General features: G+C 38.3%; 1 protein-coding gene across 1 annotated transcript in view; it reads left to right on the forward strand.

The window, feature by feature from the left end:
- The first annotated feature begins 17,989 nt into the window (after positions 1–17,989).
- Positions 17,990–20,356, forward strand: part of ANXA1 (annexin A1) — a 136,193-nt gene continuing 133,826 nt past the window's right edge. Inside the window, exon 1 of the mRNA XM_065907690.1 lies at positions 17,990–17,996. The gene's annotated coding sequence lies outside the window, so the exon portion shown is untranslated. The remainder of the gene's footprint in view (positions 17,997–20,356) is intronic.

The following is a 20,356-nucleotide window of genomic DNA, read 5'->3' on the forward strand; positions in this document are numbered from 1 at the left end:
AAAAGTGACATTTTCTTCTTATAATAATGTGTTTCCTTTTATACTTTTAATTTTTGCCTTTTAAGTGCTCATAAACTCAGAAGTTATGCATGTTTGTTGCAGAATCTCTTAATTTTATGGAAATAAATGCAGTGCAAAATGAAAGCCTCCCTGGAAGCCATTTACCTGCTCCCTTCTCTCTTTCTCCCTAGAGTAAGTGTCAAGGTTAACAATTTTGACTGTATATACTTACAGAACTTTATTGATGCATTTACATATATAGTTTTATCTATATAAATAGAAATCATACTATATAGTATTATTTTGCTATAATTCCTATTGTTGTTATTATTTATCATGCTTCTTTCACTCAAGCAGAGACTCAATCTGGTACAAATAGATCTACTTGAATAATTTTAACAACTGCAAGGTAACATTTGGACTATGCATGTATGTAAGGTATTGTGTAGTATTCAGAACCCAAAGCAAGATCTTTATAATGATCCTTAGCACAATATTGTCAAATTTGTAAAAGAACTATTTCTTTTCTGTGTTTAAACTATAGGCCAGATTTAATGTAAAATCATACTATATAATATTATTATAGATATAATTTCTTTGTTATTATTATTTATCATACTTCTTTCAGTCAATCTGAGCCTCAAGCCAGTACAAAAGAGAGACAATAGAGCTTCATGGAAAAAGCCTTGGACCTGAATGAGCCCTTGAACTAGTTCAGCCCATTATCTGATTTTCCTGTGATTCAAAGTCCTTATTTATAATGGGACTTGGGTCCAGAATTTCTAAGATTCCTGCTAACTCTAGAACTGTATATATGTAGAGTGCTGAAACATCCAGTTTTAAGATGCTTTAAGAGCTTTTCCTATTTGGCAGGTATTAAATACCTATTTACACTCCCTACTTCAGGTAAACTGAGGGACAAAAATATATGCTACTTGTTGTCCACATCAAATAGCAATTGAAAGATAATTTCTCATTTGCCCTTGAATTGTTCCCAACAATAATTATTTTCCAGAAGTGTTGAAGAGTTCTATAACAATAAGGAATTAAGAATCTGAATGGAAATTAAACTATAATGGCTAGAGAAATGGAAGCTTAAATAAAATTTTTAAGGTGAAGAAGTTTCCTTTCACTTGTGGAAAATACATGCAGGAGAAAAAGCAAAAGTAGAAAATTTTATGGGACCACGTATGGGGAAGAGCAGAATATTGGGGTGGAAACTGTAGAAGAATGAGAAGTGTGGAGTCATTCTGGTTCCTGAAAAAGAACTGCTGCTCCCCCTTGTGGCAAGTGTAGAAAGCTAACACCTGATGAAGCAAAGCATTTCACCCTGAAACAAAAGGAGGTAAGCTCTATATGGATTACAGAGACATACTGCTTTTAAGGGAAAAATAAAAGGCATATTCAAATGGAAAATTCACGTGATGATTCTGTCTCAGGTATAGGCGTAATGTCACCAAGAGAAGAGAGCAAATTATGCAAGGGTGTGTCCCCTTGGAGCCAAGAGGCTGCCTGTGGTCAATTCATGTAGCTGGTTGGTCAACACTTAACAAATATGTGTTTGTATGCCAACCACTTTATAAAGTACAAAGTAGAGGATAAAATCATATGAGACAATTATCTTTCAAAAATACACCATTCACCTGGGGATATAAAATGTAACCACAGAGAGTTCATTACGAGGTGGTGGATTCTATGTCACACCGGGTGACCTAGAGCAGGAAGAAGGGACAGGGTAGGCTGCTTCAGAAAGGCTTAAGATAGTAATAAGCCAATTAAATAACACAGTTTAAGGCCAAAAAATTAATCAAGTTTTGTGTTTATTCAGTAAAGGCAAGAAAGGATATCTGGGCCCAGACTAGGTAAGCCTGAGCTAACCACTTTGGACTCTATTCCACTTGTTTTATGGATGAGTATCTGTTAAATGTGTTTCAATAGAGAAGAGACATTATGTGACATGTTTCAGGAAAGTTAATCTGGGAAACTGTATGTAATGTGTTCTTGAATTGCATATGAATTTAAATGTTGAAAGAATTATTATTATTTATTCAAAATTCATAGCCCTCTAATCCATTATTGGTGGTGGTGTTTAGTAGCTAAGTCGTGTCCAACTCTTCGCAACCCCATAGATTATAGCCCTCCAGGCTCCCCTGTCCATGGGATTTCTGAGGCAAGGATACTGGAGTGGGTTGCCACTTCCTTCTCCAGGGAATTTTCCTAACTCAGAGATGGAACTTGAGTCTCCTGTACTGGCAGAAGGACTCTTTACCGCTGAGCCAACAGGGAAGCCCAACCCATTATAGCCTAGCCCCATATAATTTATTTTTTCATGTAATGTATTACTATGTGACAGTATATAATTATTCACTTGTGTGTTTGCTGTATCCCTCACTTGTTACAAATCCTTGAAAGCAAGGACTCTGTCACTTTTGGTCACTGCCATATCCCTAATTTCTAAGATGGCAGTGGACACTGGCTAAATATTTGTTGGTATTAGAGATAAACAAACCTAGGCAGAGTATTAAAAAGCAGAGACATTACTTTGCCAGCAAAGATCTGTATAGTATGATTTTTCCAGTAGTCATGTATGGATGTGAGAGTTGGACCATAAAGAAGGCTGAGCACTGTAGTGTTGGAGAAGACTCTCTTGAGAGTCCCTTGGACTTGCAAGGGAGATTAAACCAGTCAATCCTAAAAGAAATCAGTCCTGAATATTCATTGGAAGGACTAAGGCTGAAGTTCCAATACTTTGGCCACCTGATGCAAAGAGCCGACTCATTAGTAAAGACCCTGATGCTTGGGAAGATTGAAGGCAGGAGGAGAAGGGGACGACAGAGGACGAGATGGTTGGATGGCATCACTGACTCAATGGAAATGAGTTGCACAAGCTCCGGCAGATGGTGATGGACAGGGAAGCCTGGTGTGCTGCAGTCCATGGGATCACAAAGAGTCTGATACAGCTGAGTGACTAAACAACAACAAAACAGATACATTTATATTGAAAGACAAAAAGGCTAGAGGCAAGGAGAGCAATTAAGTGTTTATCAAAAAGTAAAAGCCAACCTTGAACAGAGGAAGGAAAAGACAGAAAAAGACATTCACTATTGTAAAGAATGAATAAACTAGACTTGATAACTCACTGAATGGGGCTGGGCAGAGCAGAAAAGGAATCTAAAATTGCTGAGGTTTCAAGGTTATGTGCATGGGAGGATAATGGTAACTGTAAAAGAAAATTAGGGTCATCCGTTAGAAAGTATGTGTTGGCTAGATAACAGAGTAAGCTTGTGACTAGTTGAAGCTGTTGAGGGGCAGTTCATGATTTCTGATTAGAACTCAGGAAGCAGGCTTGCAAATTTCGCCTTATGGCAGAGAGGATAGCTGAAACATGAGCTTAGATAAAATTTCTGTGGGATGAACACTAGAGGTAGTGAGGAAGAGAAGAGAGAACTGAACTTAAAGTTACATAAGTTGTCTTCAAATTTGACCTTCAGCACTGTGACCCATTCATAATTTACCCCTCATCCTACTTATGTCTGGTAGTGGTGGTGATGGTTTAGTTGGTAAGCTGTGTCTGACTTTTGTGACACCGTGGAAGCCTTTGTCCATGGGATTTCCCAGGCAAGAATACTGGAGTCAGTTGCCATTTCCTTCTCTAGGGAATCTTCCCGACCCAGACATTGAACCTGCGTCTTCTGCATTGCAGCAGATTCTTTACCCCTGAAACATCAGGGAAGCCCTATGTCTGTTGAGCTCAACTAAAAAACACATGATAGGAGGATTCTGGGGGAACTCACAGCCAAGTAAGGGAGACAAACCTGAAGAAAAGATTTATACGCATGGCTCATTGAAATGAATTAGCTACCCCAATTCCAGACAAACATAGACCTGGCGTTGCCAGATCTTACGATCTTTCAAGACAGGCTGAGTTTTTATGTGAGAATTTCTCATATCTAAATATAGGACATTAATTAAAATGTGTGGGCCAAACAAAACATTTTTAATGGATGTATTTAAAAAAAATTACTTTATTGAAGTATAGTTGTCTTATAATGTGTTAATTTTTGCTGTAGAACAAAGTAATTCAGTTATACATATATATATTCTTTTCCATTATAGTTTATCACAGCAAACTGAATCTAGTTCCCTGGGCTATACAGTAAGATCTTGTTAATCTATACTATATATATATAGTATATATATATACTATATATATATTTATATATATATATATATATATACACTTTTAATTAAAAACTTTTTATTTCATATTGGAGTATTAGTTTTTGTTGGACTCAGCCATACATATACATATATCCATTCTCCCCCAATCTCCCCTCCCATCCAGGTTGTCACATAACATTAAGCGGAGTTCCCTTGTTCTTTATCCATTCCGTATAAGTTTACATCTGCTAATTCCAAAATCCCAAACTGGTTGGATTTAATTTGCAGCCAGCCCTATTGTAATCTCAATCAAGAAGAGTCCTCTTTCTCCCTTACTCCCTAAATTGTACAATCTCAGGGAAAATGCTTTAGTCCCATAAGAATCAAATTAAACAGTTTAGTATGAAGGAGTGTTTTAGAAAGGTCATTGTGTACTGTAGACAGGATCTCTTTTGTACATAGGTCTGTACTCAGTCAATTATTTATTTAATAAACATGTCCATATGATGGGGCAGGAACTCAATATACAAGGGTAAGCAAATTAGACAAACTGACATTTTGTTTGGGTAAATTTCATCAGGAAGAAGAGACTAAAGATTATTACCAACAGGAAGAAGAGAACAACTACAATAAATATCTATCAGATGTGCTGGCTGAAACTGCTTTAATTTTTACAAGAAAGCTAGAGTGGAAGAGAAGTATTTCTAGATGACAAGTTTATCTCTGTGAATTTTTGAGGGAGGGTGGGGAGAGGCTGTGAAAAGTCCCTAGAAATATCTAGTGTAGGCAGGAGAAAAGAAAATTAATAAAGAGATGTCCCACTTGTTACCCATAGGAAAAAATGGCAAAGAATAAGTTTGAGTTGAATTCTGATTAAACCAGTGACTTTCAAGCCTTCTTTGATTGTGTCACAGTAAGTAAACTATTTCTCCTTTCCACACATTATACAAAAGACACACACATACATGCATACTAAAACAAGTGTTTCACATATTAATATTTACATTTACTGTATGACACCTTGAGATGTTTTCTATTGTTATTTCCAGAGTCAAATACACCATGTTTATTTTCAGAGACTTTTTAGTTTAACTAGAAATCAAGCTAATTATGATTTTGAAAGTCTACACACTGAAATTTTAAAATAAAGGGTATCCAGGAAATTTTTATTTGTAGAACTTAAGTTTGCTCTTAAAGACACTCATGATTAAAATATTAGTGATAATTGAGAATAATTGAGTATTGCTTAAAAGTACAACATAGTAATGACATTAGAAAAAATACCCCGAGATGCTAAAGTTTCAGAAATATGGAAGTTTATTTATTAATATTGACTCATGCTACTATTTTTTTCATTGACTTTGCTAATTTGATGGATATTGAAATTAAAAGAGCAGAATAGGACACACACAGAAATCACTATGTGTGTATAAAGTTTCTAGGAGTTGAATTTCTGGAATGGGGTATAATTTAATTATAATGTTATATTATGTTCTTTAGAAAATGATTAGTGTAAATGAAGTGCTATAGAATTACACTGAAACTTTTCTATCAGGTAACAATTTTTAGGGCAAGAAGAGAAGACAGATGCCAAAAAATAAAGAAAAGTACATGCAAGTGTGTGCTAAGTTGCTTCAATTGTGTCTGACTCTTTGAAACACTATGGACTGTAGCCCACTAGGCTCCTCTGTCCATGGGCTTTTCCAGGCAAGAATACTGGAGTGAGCTGCCATTTCCTCTTCCAGGCGATTTTATCAATGCAAGGATCAAACCCTAGTCTTCTGAGACTCCTGTATTGCAGGTGAATTCTTTACCATTGAGTCACTGGGGAAGCCCTAAGTAAGTAAAGTAAGGAAACAAAGAAGTGATAAACCAAGATACACCAATACAGTAAAGTTTTACATTAATCCAAATTTTTGGACTACATTTCCCAAGTAATAGATAATAAACATGTATAAATACAGGAATGGTATCAGGTCAATTCCATGATACCATTTGATTTTCCTGCCTTAATATTTTATAATGTGACAGATGCAAGAGGAAATCTTTGTGATATTTGCAGAAGTCATTATCCTTTGTTGAGAGATTATATGAGAAATACTATAATTATTCATGACATAATGAATGGAGGTTGATAATGTAGTGCATGGATTTTCAATCAAATTCAAATCTTGACCTCAAATTTTAGTTCTGCTACAACGACCATTGGACCCTTCAGGCAAAAATGCATAACTTGAACAAAACCATAAAGAAACATGAGACAAACTTACATTTAACAATATTCTAGCAAAGACCTAGACTGTACTCTTTTAAAGTGTTAAAGTTGTGAAAGAGAAAGGAAAACTGTGGAACGATTCTGTATTGAAGGAGCCTGTAACAACATGGCAACTACAGGCAATATGTTTTCTTCTGCTATGAAGAACATTATCAGGCAATTTGAATATGATAATATTAGTGTACCAATGCTAATTTCCTGGTTTGAGTCATATTGTAGTTATTATAAGCAGAGACAAAGAGAATGATAAAGGTAATGTGATAAATGTTATCATTTTGGGAGATTGTTTGAAGAGGATATGGGAATTTTTTGTACTATTCTTGAAAAAAATACCATTGAACCACAGTTAAATGCACACAATTATACCAAACTCAAAAAGCTCTTATTAAGGATTAAATAAGACAATTTGTATAAAACTCCCAATAATCCTCAAAAAATGATAGGAGTTAGATGTTTCTGCTACAACACCATGTATCTGTTCCAGAAATACCTCGATTTCTGCAAAAAGGTACCCCTAGAGGACTTATTGGAAAAACAGAGTTTAAAGTGGATCATCAAAAATTATTACTATTTGTAACCAGAGCACAAACATAAATAATTAAAATCCTAGTAAAATTTCGACAGTTGAATATCCATTGACAGTTCTACCCTTTGCAACCTTTAGTCTCAGGTGAAGACTTCTTCCCAGGCAAGTGGATTGAAGAGGGTCTTGATTTTTTAAAGAAATCAGTTTCATCAGAATTTTTTTAAAATGGTCTAGGATATAGATTTCTTAATCACTTTTTGGTTTTTAAACCACAAAGAGAATATTTTTGGAGATTCTTTATCTGTACTCTTAGTTTCACCAAATAGATAAATATGTAGAAATCATAGCCACAAAACCAGCCATTGAGAAGACTCTTTCAGGATCTAAGGCCCCCCCAGTTCAGCTTAAGTCTTCAAATATTGATAATGATTCTCTTTAACTGAGAGATAGTTTGCCACTGCTTAAGTGAAACATTAACATGCTGGGAGAAATCACAAATTAAATAACTGGACTTCCTTTTTGAGTCTCTGGTGGCTCTGACACTAAAGACTTTGTCAGCAATGTGGGAGACCTGGGTTCAATCCCTGGGTCAGGAAGATCCCCTGGAAATGGAAATGACTTCCCACTCCAGTACTCTTGCCTGGAGAATCCCATGGACAGAGGAGCCTAGAGGGCTACAGTCCATGGGGTCGCATAGAGTCAGACACAACTGAATGACTAACACTTTCACTTTTTATTCCTCTTTAAAACAACACTATTTTCCTAACAGATATGAGCACATTTCTTTACTAGAAACTTGCATTATAAGAATAGACTTATTATCTTATTATTTCCTAAATAGGAAGAATAAGAGGGAATGAATTTTATAAAGAGCATAAGTATTATTTGATTCAGAAATCGAATATGTTGCTAAGTTTTTTTGCCCAACTCTTTTTTTTTTTTTTTTTTTTTTCCTCCTGGAAACATGCAAATAGATGGGGAAAAAGTGGAAAGAGAGGCAGACCATGAAAATAAAATCTGCCTCTCTTTCCACTTTTTCCCCATCCATTTGCCATGAAATGATGGAACCAGATTCCAAGATCTTAGTTTTTTAAACGTTGGATTTTTTTTTTTTTTTTTTTTAAATTATTTTATTAGTTGGAGGCCAATCACTTTACAACATTTCAGTGGGTTTTGACATACATTGACATGAATCAGCCATATAGTTACACGTATTCCCCATCCCGATCCCCCCTCCCACCTCCCTCCCCACCCGACTCCTTAGGGTCCTCCCAGTGCACCAGGCCTGAGCACCTGACTCATGTATCCCACCTGGGCTGGTGGTCCATTTCACCATAGATAATATACATGCTGTTCTTTCAAAACATCCCACCCTCCCCTTCTCCCACAGAGTTCAAAAGTCTGTTCTGTACTTCTGTGTCTCTTTTTCTGTTTTGCATATAGGGTTATCGCCACCATCTATCTAAATTCCGTATATATGTGTTAGTATACTGTAATGTTCTTTATCTTTCTGGCTTACTTCACTCTGTATAATGGGCTCCAGTTTCATCCATCTCATTAGAACTGATTCAAATGAATTCTTTTTAACGGCTGAGTAATATTCCATGGTGTATAGGTACCACAGCTTCCTTATCCATTCATCTGCTGATGGGCATCTGGGTTGCTTCCATGTCCTGGCTATTATAAACAGTGCTGCGATGAACATTGGTAAGGTGAAAAGACAGCCCTCAGATTGGGAGAAAATAATAACAAATGAGGAAACAGACAAAGGATTAATCTCAAAAATATACAAGCAACTCCTGAAGCTCAATTCCAGAAAAATAAACGACCCAATCAAAAAATGGGCCAAAGAACTAAACAGACATTTCTCCAAAGAAGACATACAGATGGCTAACAAACACATGAAAAGATGCTCAACATCACTCATCATCAGAGAAATGCAAATCAAAACCACAATGAGGTACCATTACACGCCAGTCAGGATGGCTGCTATCCAAAAGTCTACAAGCAATAAATGCTGGAGAGGGTGTGGAGAAAAGGGAACCCTCTTACACTGTTGGTGGGAATGCAAACTAGTACAGCCACTATGGAAAACAGTGTGGAGATTTCTTAAAAAACTGGAAATAGAACTGCCATATGACCCAGCAATACCACTTCTGGGCATACACACTGAAGAATCCAAATCTGAAAGAGACACGTGCACCCCAATGTTCATTGCCCAACTCTTTTGCGACCCTATAGACTGTAGCCCGCCAGGCTCCTCTGTCCATGGGATTCTCTAGGCAAGAATACCAGACTAGTTTGCCATTTCCTTCTCAGTATCTTCTCGACCCAGGGATCGAACCATGGTCTCTTGCATCTCCTGCACTGGGAGGTGAATTCTTTACCACTGAGCCACCTGGGAAGCCCAAACAGACTCTTTCTAATGACAGTTATAGAAAAGTGAATAAAATAATAAAAGGCCATTTTCCTGGAGTGGCTGAGTCCTTAGAACTGATGAACTGGTTATCTTCTTGCATGTACTTCCAGCCCTCTAGATGGATTCTCTGTATTCTCAAGTCAAATCCAAACCTATTAATGCAATCATAATAATTATTCCTGGAAGTCAAGCCCTCTTTAGAATTATTTTTATCAAGAAGGAGTGGCTTTTACATTTAAGAAAATGTCAAATATTCAAACAGTACAATTTTAAAATAAAACTAAAAAAAAGTCCCAGCTTATTCAGCTCAGAAATTTTTAGTAGTGATAGATGAATGAAGGGTTAAACATTAATCACATTGATTAATTAAAATTAATTAATTAAAGTTATTTAAAAATTTAAAACTCAACAGGAGGAAATGTTTGGAAGAAAATTTTGATCACGTATTCTTTTTTTTTAAAGTTATACCATGACATTAGCTGAATGAGGAGCATATAATAAGTTGGAACCCCAGGAACTGCAGTTCGCCAGTCCTCTCTGTCCATCACCAACTCCCAGAGTCCACCCAAACCCATGTTCATTATGTTGGTGATGCCATCCAACCATCTCATCCTCTCTTGTCCCCTTCTCCTCCTGCTCTCAATCTTTCCCAGCATCAGGGTCTTTTCAATTGAGTCAGCTCTCTGCATGAGGTGGCCAAAGTACTGGGGTTTCAGCTTCAACAACGGTCCCTCCAATGAACACCCAGGACTGATCTCCTTTAGGATGGACTGGTTGGATCTCTTTGCAGTCTGAGGGATGATCAAGAGTCTCCTCCAACACCACAGTTCAAATGCAACAATTCTTCTGCGCTCAGCTTTCTTTATGGTCCAGCTCTCATATCCATTCATGACTGCTGGAAAAACCATAGCCTTGACTAGATGGACCTTTGTTGGCAAAGTACTGTCTCTACTTTTTGATATATGCTGTTTAAGTTAGTCATAATTTTCCTTCCAAGGAGTAAGCATCTTTTATTTCATGGCTGCAGTCACCATCTGCAGTGATTTTAGAGCCCCCCAAAATAAAGTCTGACACTGTTTCCACTGTTTCTGCATCTATTTTCCATGAAGTGATGGGACCAGATGCCATGATCTTAGTTTTCTGAATGTTGAGCTTTAAGCCAACGTTTTCACTCTCTTCTTTCACCTTCATCAAGAGGTTCTTTAGTTCTTCTTCACCTTCTGCCATAAGGGTGGTATCAACTGCATATCTAAGGTTATTGATATTCCTCCCAGCAGTCTTGATTCCAGCTTGTGCTTCTTCCAGCCCAGCATTTCGCATGATGTACTCTGCATGTAAGTTAAATAAGCAGGGTGACAGTATATAGCCTTGACGTATTCCTTTCCCAATTTGGAAGCAGTCTGTTTTTCCATGTCCAGTTCTAACTGTTCCTTCTTGACCTGCATACAGATTTCTGAGGAGGCAGATAAGGTGGTTTGGTATTCCCATCTCTTCAAGAATTTTCCATAGTTTGTTGTGATCCACACAGTCAAAGGCTTTGGCATAGTCAATAAAGCAGAAATAGATGTTTTTCTGGAACTCATACTTTTTCAATCCAATGGATGTAGGCAATTTGATCTCTGGTTCCTCTGTCTTTTCTAAATCCAGCTTGAACATTTGGAAGTTCATGGTTCATGTACTGTTGAAGTCTGACTTGGAGGATTTTGAGCATTACTTTGCTAGCGTGTGAGATGAGTACAATTGTGCAGTAGTTTGAACATTCTTTGGCATCGCCTTTCTTTGGGATTGGAATGTAAACTAACCTTTTCCAATCCTGTGGCCACTGCTGAGTTTTCCAAATTTGCTGGCATATTGAGTGCAGCACTTTCACAGCATCATCTTTTAGAATTTGAAATAGTTCTACTGGGATTCCATCATCTCCACTAGCCTCATTTGTAGTGATGCTTCCTAAGGCTCACTTGACTTTATATTCCTGTATATCTGGCTCTAGGTGAGTGGTTATAACCATCGTGGTTATTTGGGTCATGAGATCCTTTTTGTATAGTTCTTCTGTGTATATGTAATAAAACTTTATCCATTTATAAGCATACAGTTCAGTGGTATTAAGTACATTTACATGATTATCCAATTATCACCACCAGTCTTGTCCATAACTCTTTCATTTTCTACAGCCGGAACTCTGTACCCACTAAGCAATGCCTGCTGCATTCCTTCCTTACCCCAGCCCCTGTCAAATACCAATCTTACTTTTAGACTCTGTGAATTTGATTACTCTAGGTGCCTCATATGAGTGAAATCACACAGTACTTATCCTCTTGTGGCTGTTGTTGTTTTTTTTTTCCCACTTTGCATACTATCTTCAAAGTTCATCCATATTGTAACATGTGTTAGAATTTTTTTCTGTTTAAGGCTGAATAATGTTTCATTGTATGTACATACCATATTTTGTTTGTCCATTTTTCCATCAGGGGACAACTGAGTACTTCCAAATTTTAGTAATAGTGAATAATGCTGCATTAAACATGAGTGTACAGATATCTATTTGAATTCCCAGTTTTGGTTATTTTTAGTATATACCCAGATGTGAATTTCTGGATCATGATAAAGGAAAATTATTCTCATACATATTAAGCCAGTTAGGGAGACTTTATTCAGAACTATGGTGATAGTTGTCAAGACCATTACCACAGGGGAGAGAGATTGGCTCAACTCTGAATACAGTGAGGAAAGCTAGGGATTTGTAACCAATGAGCAGATTGAGAAGACCAGTGGCTGGAAAATAAATAGCAGAAAACATCACAAGTAAGGGCATTCATGCTAAACTGACTTAATAGTATTCTTGCTAAAGGCTGGCTGACCAGGAGAATCAGTTATTGTGGATGCAGAAGAGGAATTTGAACAAGGGTGAGAAATTTCCTCTAAACTGACTTAGGATTCTTGCTACAATTGGACTGCAGACCCCAGGATAATGCCTAGTCAAAAAGAGGACTCAGAGAAGCCTAGTTAAATTTTTGTCAAAGATAGAATCTTTTCTAATAATGTGATAATTAAATGTTAATTTTAGCAGAGGGGCACTGTACTGTTTTCCACTAGCACTATTTTGTTCCCATCAGAAATGCATAAAGGTTCCAATTTTCCATAACCTTGATCACACTTATTATTTCTTGAGGCTTAATGTTTCACTTCATTTTGTTTCTATAATAGCCATTCTAACGGGTGGGAAGTAGTATCTCATTGTGATCTGGCTTTCATTTCCCTATTATTAGTGTTGAGTATTTTCATGTGTGATTTTTTTTTTTTTTACCATTGCATAGCTTCTCTTAAGAAATGTCTATGCAAGTCCTTTGTCCATGTTTTTCTCTTGGGTTGTCATTGTTGAATTGTAAGAGTTCTTTATATTGTCTAGATGTTAATCCTTTTTCAGATATATGATTTGCAAATATTTTCTCTCATTTTATACACTGCCTTTTCACGATGTTAATGGTGACTTTTAATGCATAAAAGTTTTAATTTTGATTAAGTACAAATGATCTATTTTGTTGTTGTTTTCCTCATGATGTTTTAGTATTGTGTCCAAAAAATTATTGCAAAATCCAATGTCATGGACATTTTCCCCAAGTTTTCTTCTGATAGGTTCATAGTTTTATTATAAAACTAATTTTTACTGTGATATATTTAATATTTTGAGTTAATTTTGTATATGGTATAATGAAAGGGTCCAACTCCGTTCTTTTGCATGTGGAAATCCAGTTTTCACACCATTTGCTGAAAAGACTGTCCTTTCATCATTAATGATCTTGGGACTTGTAGAAAAACATTTGACCATATATGTAAATATTTTTCTGGGCTTCCCCAGTAGCACAGATGGTAAAGAATCCGCCTGCAATGCAGGAGACTCAGGTTCAATTCCTGGGTTGGGAAGATCCTCTGGAGAAGGGAATGGCAACCCACTCCAGTATTCTTGCCTAGAAAATTCTGTGGACAGAGGAGCCTGGTGGGCTACAGTCCATGGGGTCGCAAAGAGTCAACACGACTGAGCAACTAACAGATTTCATTTTCATATATGTAAGGGTTTATTTCTGGGTTCTTTACGCAGTTCCATTGATCAATGTGTCTGTGTTTATGGCAGTACCAAACTCTTTTGATTACTATTGCTTAATAGCAAGTTTTGAAATCAGAAAATATGAGACCTCCAACTTTGTTCTTATTTTTCAAGATTGTTTTTGGTGTTTAGAGTCTGTTGAGATTCCATGTGTGAAACTTATAAGAATGAAAAACATTAAACAGTATTTGAAAGAAAATACTTGTGATTTATAAAAATTGAGAATGTGTAAGACTTTAGCACAGTGCAGAATATGCCATAGACCAAGTGTTGTCTATTTCACCAACATGATAGCAGACCAATGAAATGATTCACTCCTGAGTTTCTGATCCCAGACTTAGACAGCTATGTTGGAATACCTTCCAGAGGTCATCTGCATGACTAATATCCAATCACATCTCTCTAAGAGGGCTCTTGATTGAGCCCTAAATTTAATGACAAGCGCCTTAATAAATGTCACACAGAAGAGAGACCGGGAGAGGACTGAGACAGAGATTGGAGTGATACATCTACAACCCAGGAACACCTGGAGCCCCCAGAAGCTGAAAGAGACCAGGCAAAATTACCCCGATAGTCCTTAGAAAGAGAAGGGGCCTAATAACACCCTGATTTCAGACTTCTGACCTCCAGATTGTAAGTTAATATATTTCTGTTGTTGCAACCCACCGAGTTTGTGATGATTTGTTACAACATTCCTTGGAAATTAGTATTCCATCCCCGACCATTTGGTACATGGGTGGAAGCCACACCTGACAACCTAATACACCTCCTGTATTGTGAGATTGCGCTTGTAAGCAGCAGCAGTTTCAAAGTTTAAACCCCTGATTTCTCCAGTAGAAGGCGGTATAATCGGAGGCTAAGAGCGCAGCTGTTGTTTAGTCAGTCAGTCGTGTCTGACTGTGACCCCACGAACAGCACGCCAGGTTTCCCTGTCCTTCACTGTCTCCCGGAGTTTGCTCAAATTCATGTCCGTTGTTAGCCTATTTTCCAATTTCTCTTTGGCTCAAAATTTATCTGCCAGAGAAAAAAATAGCAGCTGTTTTAGAAGTTGGGTATAAGAAATAATTGATATAATATGTAAAGTACTTTCAATGCTTATTCCTTGTAAGCGCACAATAAACATTAGCTGCCACAATTATTATTATGGAAAGGATTTTCCTCTTAATCAATGGGAATGCAGGGCAATTCTCATTATCTTCTACTAACAAAGCTTTCAAATGACACATTGCCAAGCAATTATTACCAGTTGTCTGTAACATGAGTACTCGAAGGAGGAATTTTATATAACTATGTAATGTCTATACATTAATCCAATGTGGGGTTAATTGTACTAAGAAGGTAATACTTAAAGGAAAACTTTAGTACTAAAAAAAAGTGGGGTTTTTTGGTAACTAAGTAGGACATGACTAAATGCTGGTTAGGAAAAGTTCTGCCTCTGCTTCAGAAAGTCCCTATGGTTTTAAGCCTTTGTCAGATTTCTTTTTGGATCATATTATTTTGAGAATTTCAATATTTAGAAATATATGATGTTTTGTGAATAGGATACCATAGCTCAGGGCCTGAAGGTTACTCTTTGAGTTTAGCACTCTCTTTGTGGGCTTGCTTTCTTCATCACGTGAGAAAGTACTTGCTATCAATCATCCTTCTTGGACAATGTCATTAAAAGCTGACTTGAAACCGCAAATAATTATGGGGTCAAAAATGCCAAAACTTTAAAGAGAAGTCTATTATGTAATAACTTATAGACATCTTGACAGGAAAATATCAACAAGCCACACACCATTTCCCTAATAACACGTAGAAAAACTAGACTCTACATGCTGGAGAGGTAGAAAAATTGATGTTTATCCTGGCCAAACAGAAACTTGATGGGGATAATTTTTTCTCAAATCAAAGCTATAAATGTCACACTCAGAAGTTAACTGTTCTAGTTGTGGAAAAACGAATCTGTCTACTTGATGAAGACTCTGGAGATGCTACCAAACATGCCAGCAAAAGGGAACCTGATTTCCCTAGTTTTTTCATTTCGTCCATCTTCCTGCTCCTGCTCTTGGTTGCCCAGAGCGCTGAGAGCATGCCGCAGGTTTCCTGAAATTCGCAGTAAAGCAGTACGTCTGCACTGTTGTCTTTTTCCTTCCTGCTCTTTGCTTCCTTGCTACATACCTTTCCACTGTAATTCTGCTTATCAGCAGCAGTTGAAAAACAGTTGTTTTTCCATCCTCCCTTCCAAGATCAGTTTCCATCCTACGCCCTTCTTGAGACGCCTTGCTCCAGGTGTAGTCCCTCTCCCTCCACTCACGCTGGAATTTCCCAATTTCCAGGATCTAATTCCGGTTGCAGAGACCTCTCCTCTCTTCTCTCTAGCTCTCAGATGCCCTAATCCAGCTCCAGACTCCTCCCCACACGGGTCCAAGGTCCACCCCTCACTTTCTAGAACCAGAATGTTCTCTCCCAGCCTTTCCCCAGGCCTGCTGCTTCTGTAAACACACTGTTCCTGTTTCCTAGGATAACCTCAGCTCTCTTCAAAACCTTGTCTATCGTTCAATCCTTCCGCCAGATTCCTCATGTTTGACTGCAAGATCTCTGGGCACAGGTGAGCCTTCCAAGCTTCCTTGTAACTTAACTGAATGGGTTTGTTGATCTCACAGCCAGTTGTTTTCTCCCCAGAAAGGACAGCAACTTGGAATGCCCCTTAGTCATATTGAGGAACTTTTTAACATGCCTCCGTCCCTAGAGATTTGGATTTAATTGATCCATTTGGGATGTGGACCCTGTAAAGTTTTCACAGCTTCCGGAGGAGGCCTGATGTGTGTGTGTGTTTAGTTTTGAGAATCTGTGCAAAAGCCTTCAACTTCCTCGTGCTCTTTTCACCTGGTTCTTCTCTTAAAGGGTTAGAGTTCACCTTAATTCCATGCAAATGGAAAGCGAAAGGGTTAGAATTCACCTTGAATTTTTGACGATGCAGCAGCCCACCCTTAGTGAGATGAACACCCTCTGTTCTCAGCCCCAGTTCACCCCAAAACGACAGGAACAGAATGTGCCTTCAGAGCTTTCCGAGAAAGTTGCTGGGAAAGTTGGCAGTGTGTCTGGGTCTGGTAAACTGCCAAGGAGGATTTCTTACAGACTAGAAGGGCCCAAGTTGAAAAAGAATCCAAGGCAGTCACACAGTTACTTACATTTGTTGATGAACCATTGACTGCTCTGGGAACTCTGGCAATTAACCCTGGACATCACACTCAGGCTTCTGTCCAGTGTTTCCTTCTAACTTTGATTACCAAAGGCTGGAGCTGGCCTTCAAAGTCTTCTAGACTGAAGGGACCATCTTACAGATGAGAAAACTGAGATCAAAAAGACCATAATTTAACGGAGTTCCCACAGCTAAATAGCAGGAGAGGTAGGTGGGGCAGCCCAGTCATCTTTGTGGGAGTCAAATCACACTTACTCCTAGCCATATCCATTCTCATCTACTTCGTTGTCTGCTTTGAAAACACCGATAATAGGACTACTGTCAATATACAAATTAGCAGTTTGGTGAATGCCTAATAGAAATGGACTTTTTTTGACTTTTGTGAAAAAGCAAGTGCTCCAAGTAATTGGTGATTTGATATTAAGCTTGAAAAACATGGGAAATAGGGACTTCCCTGGTGATCCAGTGGCCAAGACTCTACGTCCTCAGTTGGGGAACTAGATCCCACATGCCGCAACTGAGTTTGGACTCTTCAACTGAAAACAATAATGGAAAAGAAAGATCACCAGGCCACAATTAAAGGTTTCCCATCACCATTAAGACCTGGCACAGCCAAATAAATAAGTAAATATATCTTTTAATGGGAAATAAATGAGGAAAGTGATTTTTTAATCTTGTGAAGCCTTTCTGTAACAGGATGATACATTACCTCACAGAGGTAAGAGTTTTGAAAGACAGTATGGATTAGTGCTTAGTTCTGGTTCTGGCACCTTGTAAGGGGATAAATGGTCATAGAAGCAGGAGAGGTTTCACAAAATCAGCGTGCTGCAAAGCCGCAGCACAGTGACATTCTCACTGTTTTCTTCCTGAACTGAGAGAAAAAGAGAGTTTTGCAAATTGCCACTGTTGCATTGATTAGGGACTCAAGTTTTTCCTGTTAGTTTAACTGCTTTTATTCCCCCCATAAAAAGAAGTTGATCTTTAATTTTCAACTCCAAAGTTTATTCTTAGGAAACAATGCCAACCAAGTGAGTGTATAATTACATTTTATCTGTGAACTTGGAAAGGTGGAACAATCAAATAAGATAGGTAACAAGGTTTTTCTTGCATATTCAGGGTGGGAGAGTTAGGTTATACATTTCTTTGGTCCTTGGTGCTTCTTTTTAAGTAGAATATAAGTGTAGTGCTTTTTACCACTCTGTCATTTTCTTCTGAACTGGAAAACAAGTTCATTGTTGCTAGCAAGGATGCCTCTCAGTATGTATATGTATCTATGTATTTCATATATATATGAAATCAAGTGCTGGCCTACTCAAAAACCCAAAAAGAACTGGATATTTACACTGGCCAGTGAGTATATGGCCCACCAATGTTATTTGTCTCAAGAACTAATTTGCCAAGTGTGAAATTCAGTTATATTCTTTCAAGGGAGAGACAGTTTTGTATTCTCTCTGTAGTTACTGTAAAATACAATAGCTGGTCTTCCCTTGTGCCACAGTGGATAGAAATCTGCCTGCCAATGCAGAGGACATGGGTTCCGTTCGAACCTTACCTGGGAAGATTCTGTGTGCCGTGAAGCAACAAAGCCCATGTGCCGTAAATAGAGGCACGCACACCCCAGAGCCACTCACTGCAACGAGTGAGCCTGCGCGCGGCAGCGCCCAGAGCCCAGGGGCCTAGAGTCTGCGCTCTGCAGCAAGAGAAGCCGCCGCAGTGAGAAGCCTGCGCACAGAAGGGAAGAGCAGCCCCCACTTGCCGCAGCTAGAGAAAGCTGGGTCCTGCAATGCGGACCCAGTGCAGGCAGATAAACAGATAAAATCTTAAAAATGCAATAACGAACAAAAATATTCTTTATGTCTATTAAACTTTATTTTGCAGGGGAGAGAGGTACGACCCTCTTGGTAACAGAAACCAGTTTTAGCTAGTTTAAACAGAAAAGAATTCAGCCTGAGGACAAAATCTCATGCAGACACTAGAAACTGCATACAAGGTCATGAGACCACCCTCCCATCTTTTCTTTCTTTTCCTTTTTACTTCATTTATTTTTCAGGCCTTTTCTCACAGTTTCTCAGGTCCTCCTGGCAGGTGAAATGTCCCCACATTTTATGTTCAGATTTGTGTCTTATAGACCTAGTTGCCCAATGAGAAGATGAACCTTCATAGTCCCGGTTCCATATTCCTAAGGTTCATCTTGGACTGAAGGCTTATCCCTTGGATCAACCATCTGTGACTATACAGACAGGTTTCAAACCAGTAGAATTGCTTCAGAAAGTCACTTTTACAAGCAGGCTGAGAAGTTTAAGAACAGACTAGGCAGACAGCCAATTAGATTTATACTAAGTAGCTTATAATTCACCAAGTACTTTAAAAAGAAATAATTTTATTTGTTTATTTATTTTTGGCTATGCTGGGTCTTTGTTGCTGCATGGGCTTTTCTCTAGCTGCAGAGTGAGGGCTACTCTTCCTTGCAGTCCTCTGGCTGCTCACGGCGGGAGCTTCTTTCGTTGCGGAGCATGGACTCTAGGGCACCCAGGCTTCAGGAGTTTTGGCATGTGGGCTGAGTTGTGGCTCCCCGGCTCTAGAGTCCAGGCTCAATAGTTGTAGCATTTGGATTTAGCTGCTTTGCTGCATGTGGGATCTTCCCAGATCAGAGATCGAACCCATGTCTCCTGCAGTGGCCAAAAGACTCTTACACCTGAGCCAGTTGGGAAGCCCTAACCAAGTATTTTTTTTTTTTTTTAAATATTATTTTATTAGTTGGAGGCCAATCACTTCACAACATTTCAGTGGGTTTTGTCATACATTGACATGAATCAGCCATAGAGTTACACGTATTCCCCATCCCGATCCCCCCTCCCACCTCCCTCTCCACCCGACTCCTCAGGGTCCTCCCAATGCACCAGGCCCGAGCACTTGACTCATGCATTCCACCTGGGCTGGTGGTCTGTTTCACCATAGATAATATACATACTGTTCTTTCAAAACATCCCACCCTCACGTTCTCCCCCAGAGTTAAAAAGTCTGTTCTGTACTTCTGTGTCTCTTTTTCTGTTTTGCATATAGGGTTATTGCTACCATCTATCTAAATTCCATATATATGTGTTAGTATACTGTAATGTTCTTTATCTTTCTGGCTTACTTCACTCTGTATAATGGGCTCCAGTTTCATCCATCTCATTAGAACTGATTCAAACGAATTCTTTTTAACGGCTGAGTAATATTCCATGGTGTATATGTACCACAGCTTCCTTATCCATTCATCTGCTGATGGGCATCTAGGTTGCTTCCATGTCCTGGCTATTATAAACAGTGCTGCGATGAACATTGGGGTGCACGTGTCTCTTTCAGATCTGGATTCCTCAGTGTGTATGCCCAGAAGTGGTATTGCTGGGTCATATGACAGTTCTATTAATAACCAAGTACTTTTTAATGATGATTGCATTTCATCCTCACACAATGACAGATGACACTATACACAGTTTTTTTATAGCACTTATTACTTTGTAATCTTATTTTTGTTCTTCTAGTTTCCTCATTGATCTGTGAAATTTTGTTTTGTATTTTTCAGTGCCTGACATTGGGGTGTTCAATAAATATTTGTTGAGAAAATGTATGACTAAGTTTTGTTAAGTAGGACACAGATGAGACAACTTAGATTAAGTGACAGGATGAAGAGTCCCCCAGCT

The sequence above is a fragment of the Muntiacus reevesi genome, chromosome 17, assembly GCF_963930625.1.
Source record: "Muntiacus reevesi chromosome 17, mMunRee1.1, whole genome shotgun sequence".
Classification (NCBI taxonomy): Eukaryota; Metazoa; Chordata; class Mammalia; order Artiodactyla; family Cervidae; genus Muntiacus; species Muntiacus reevesi.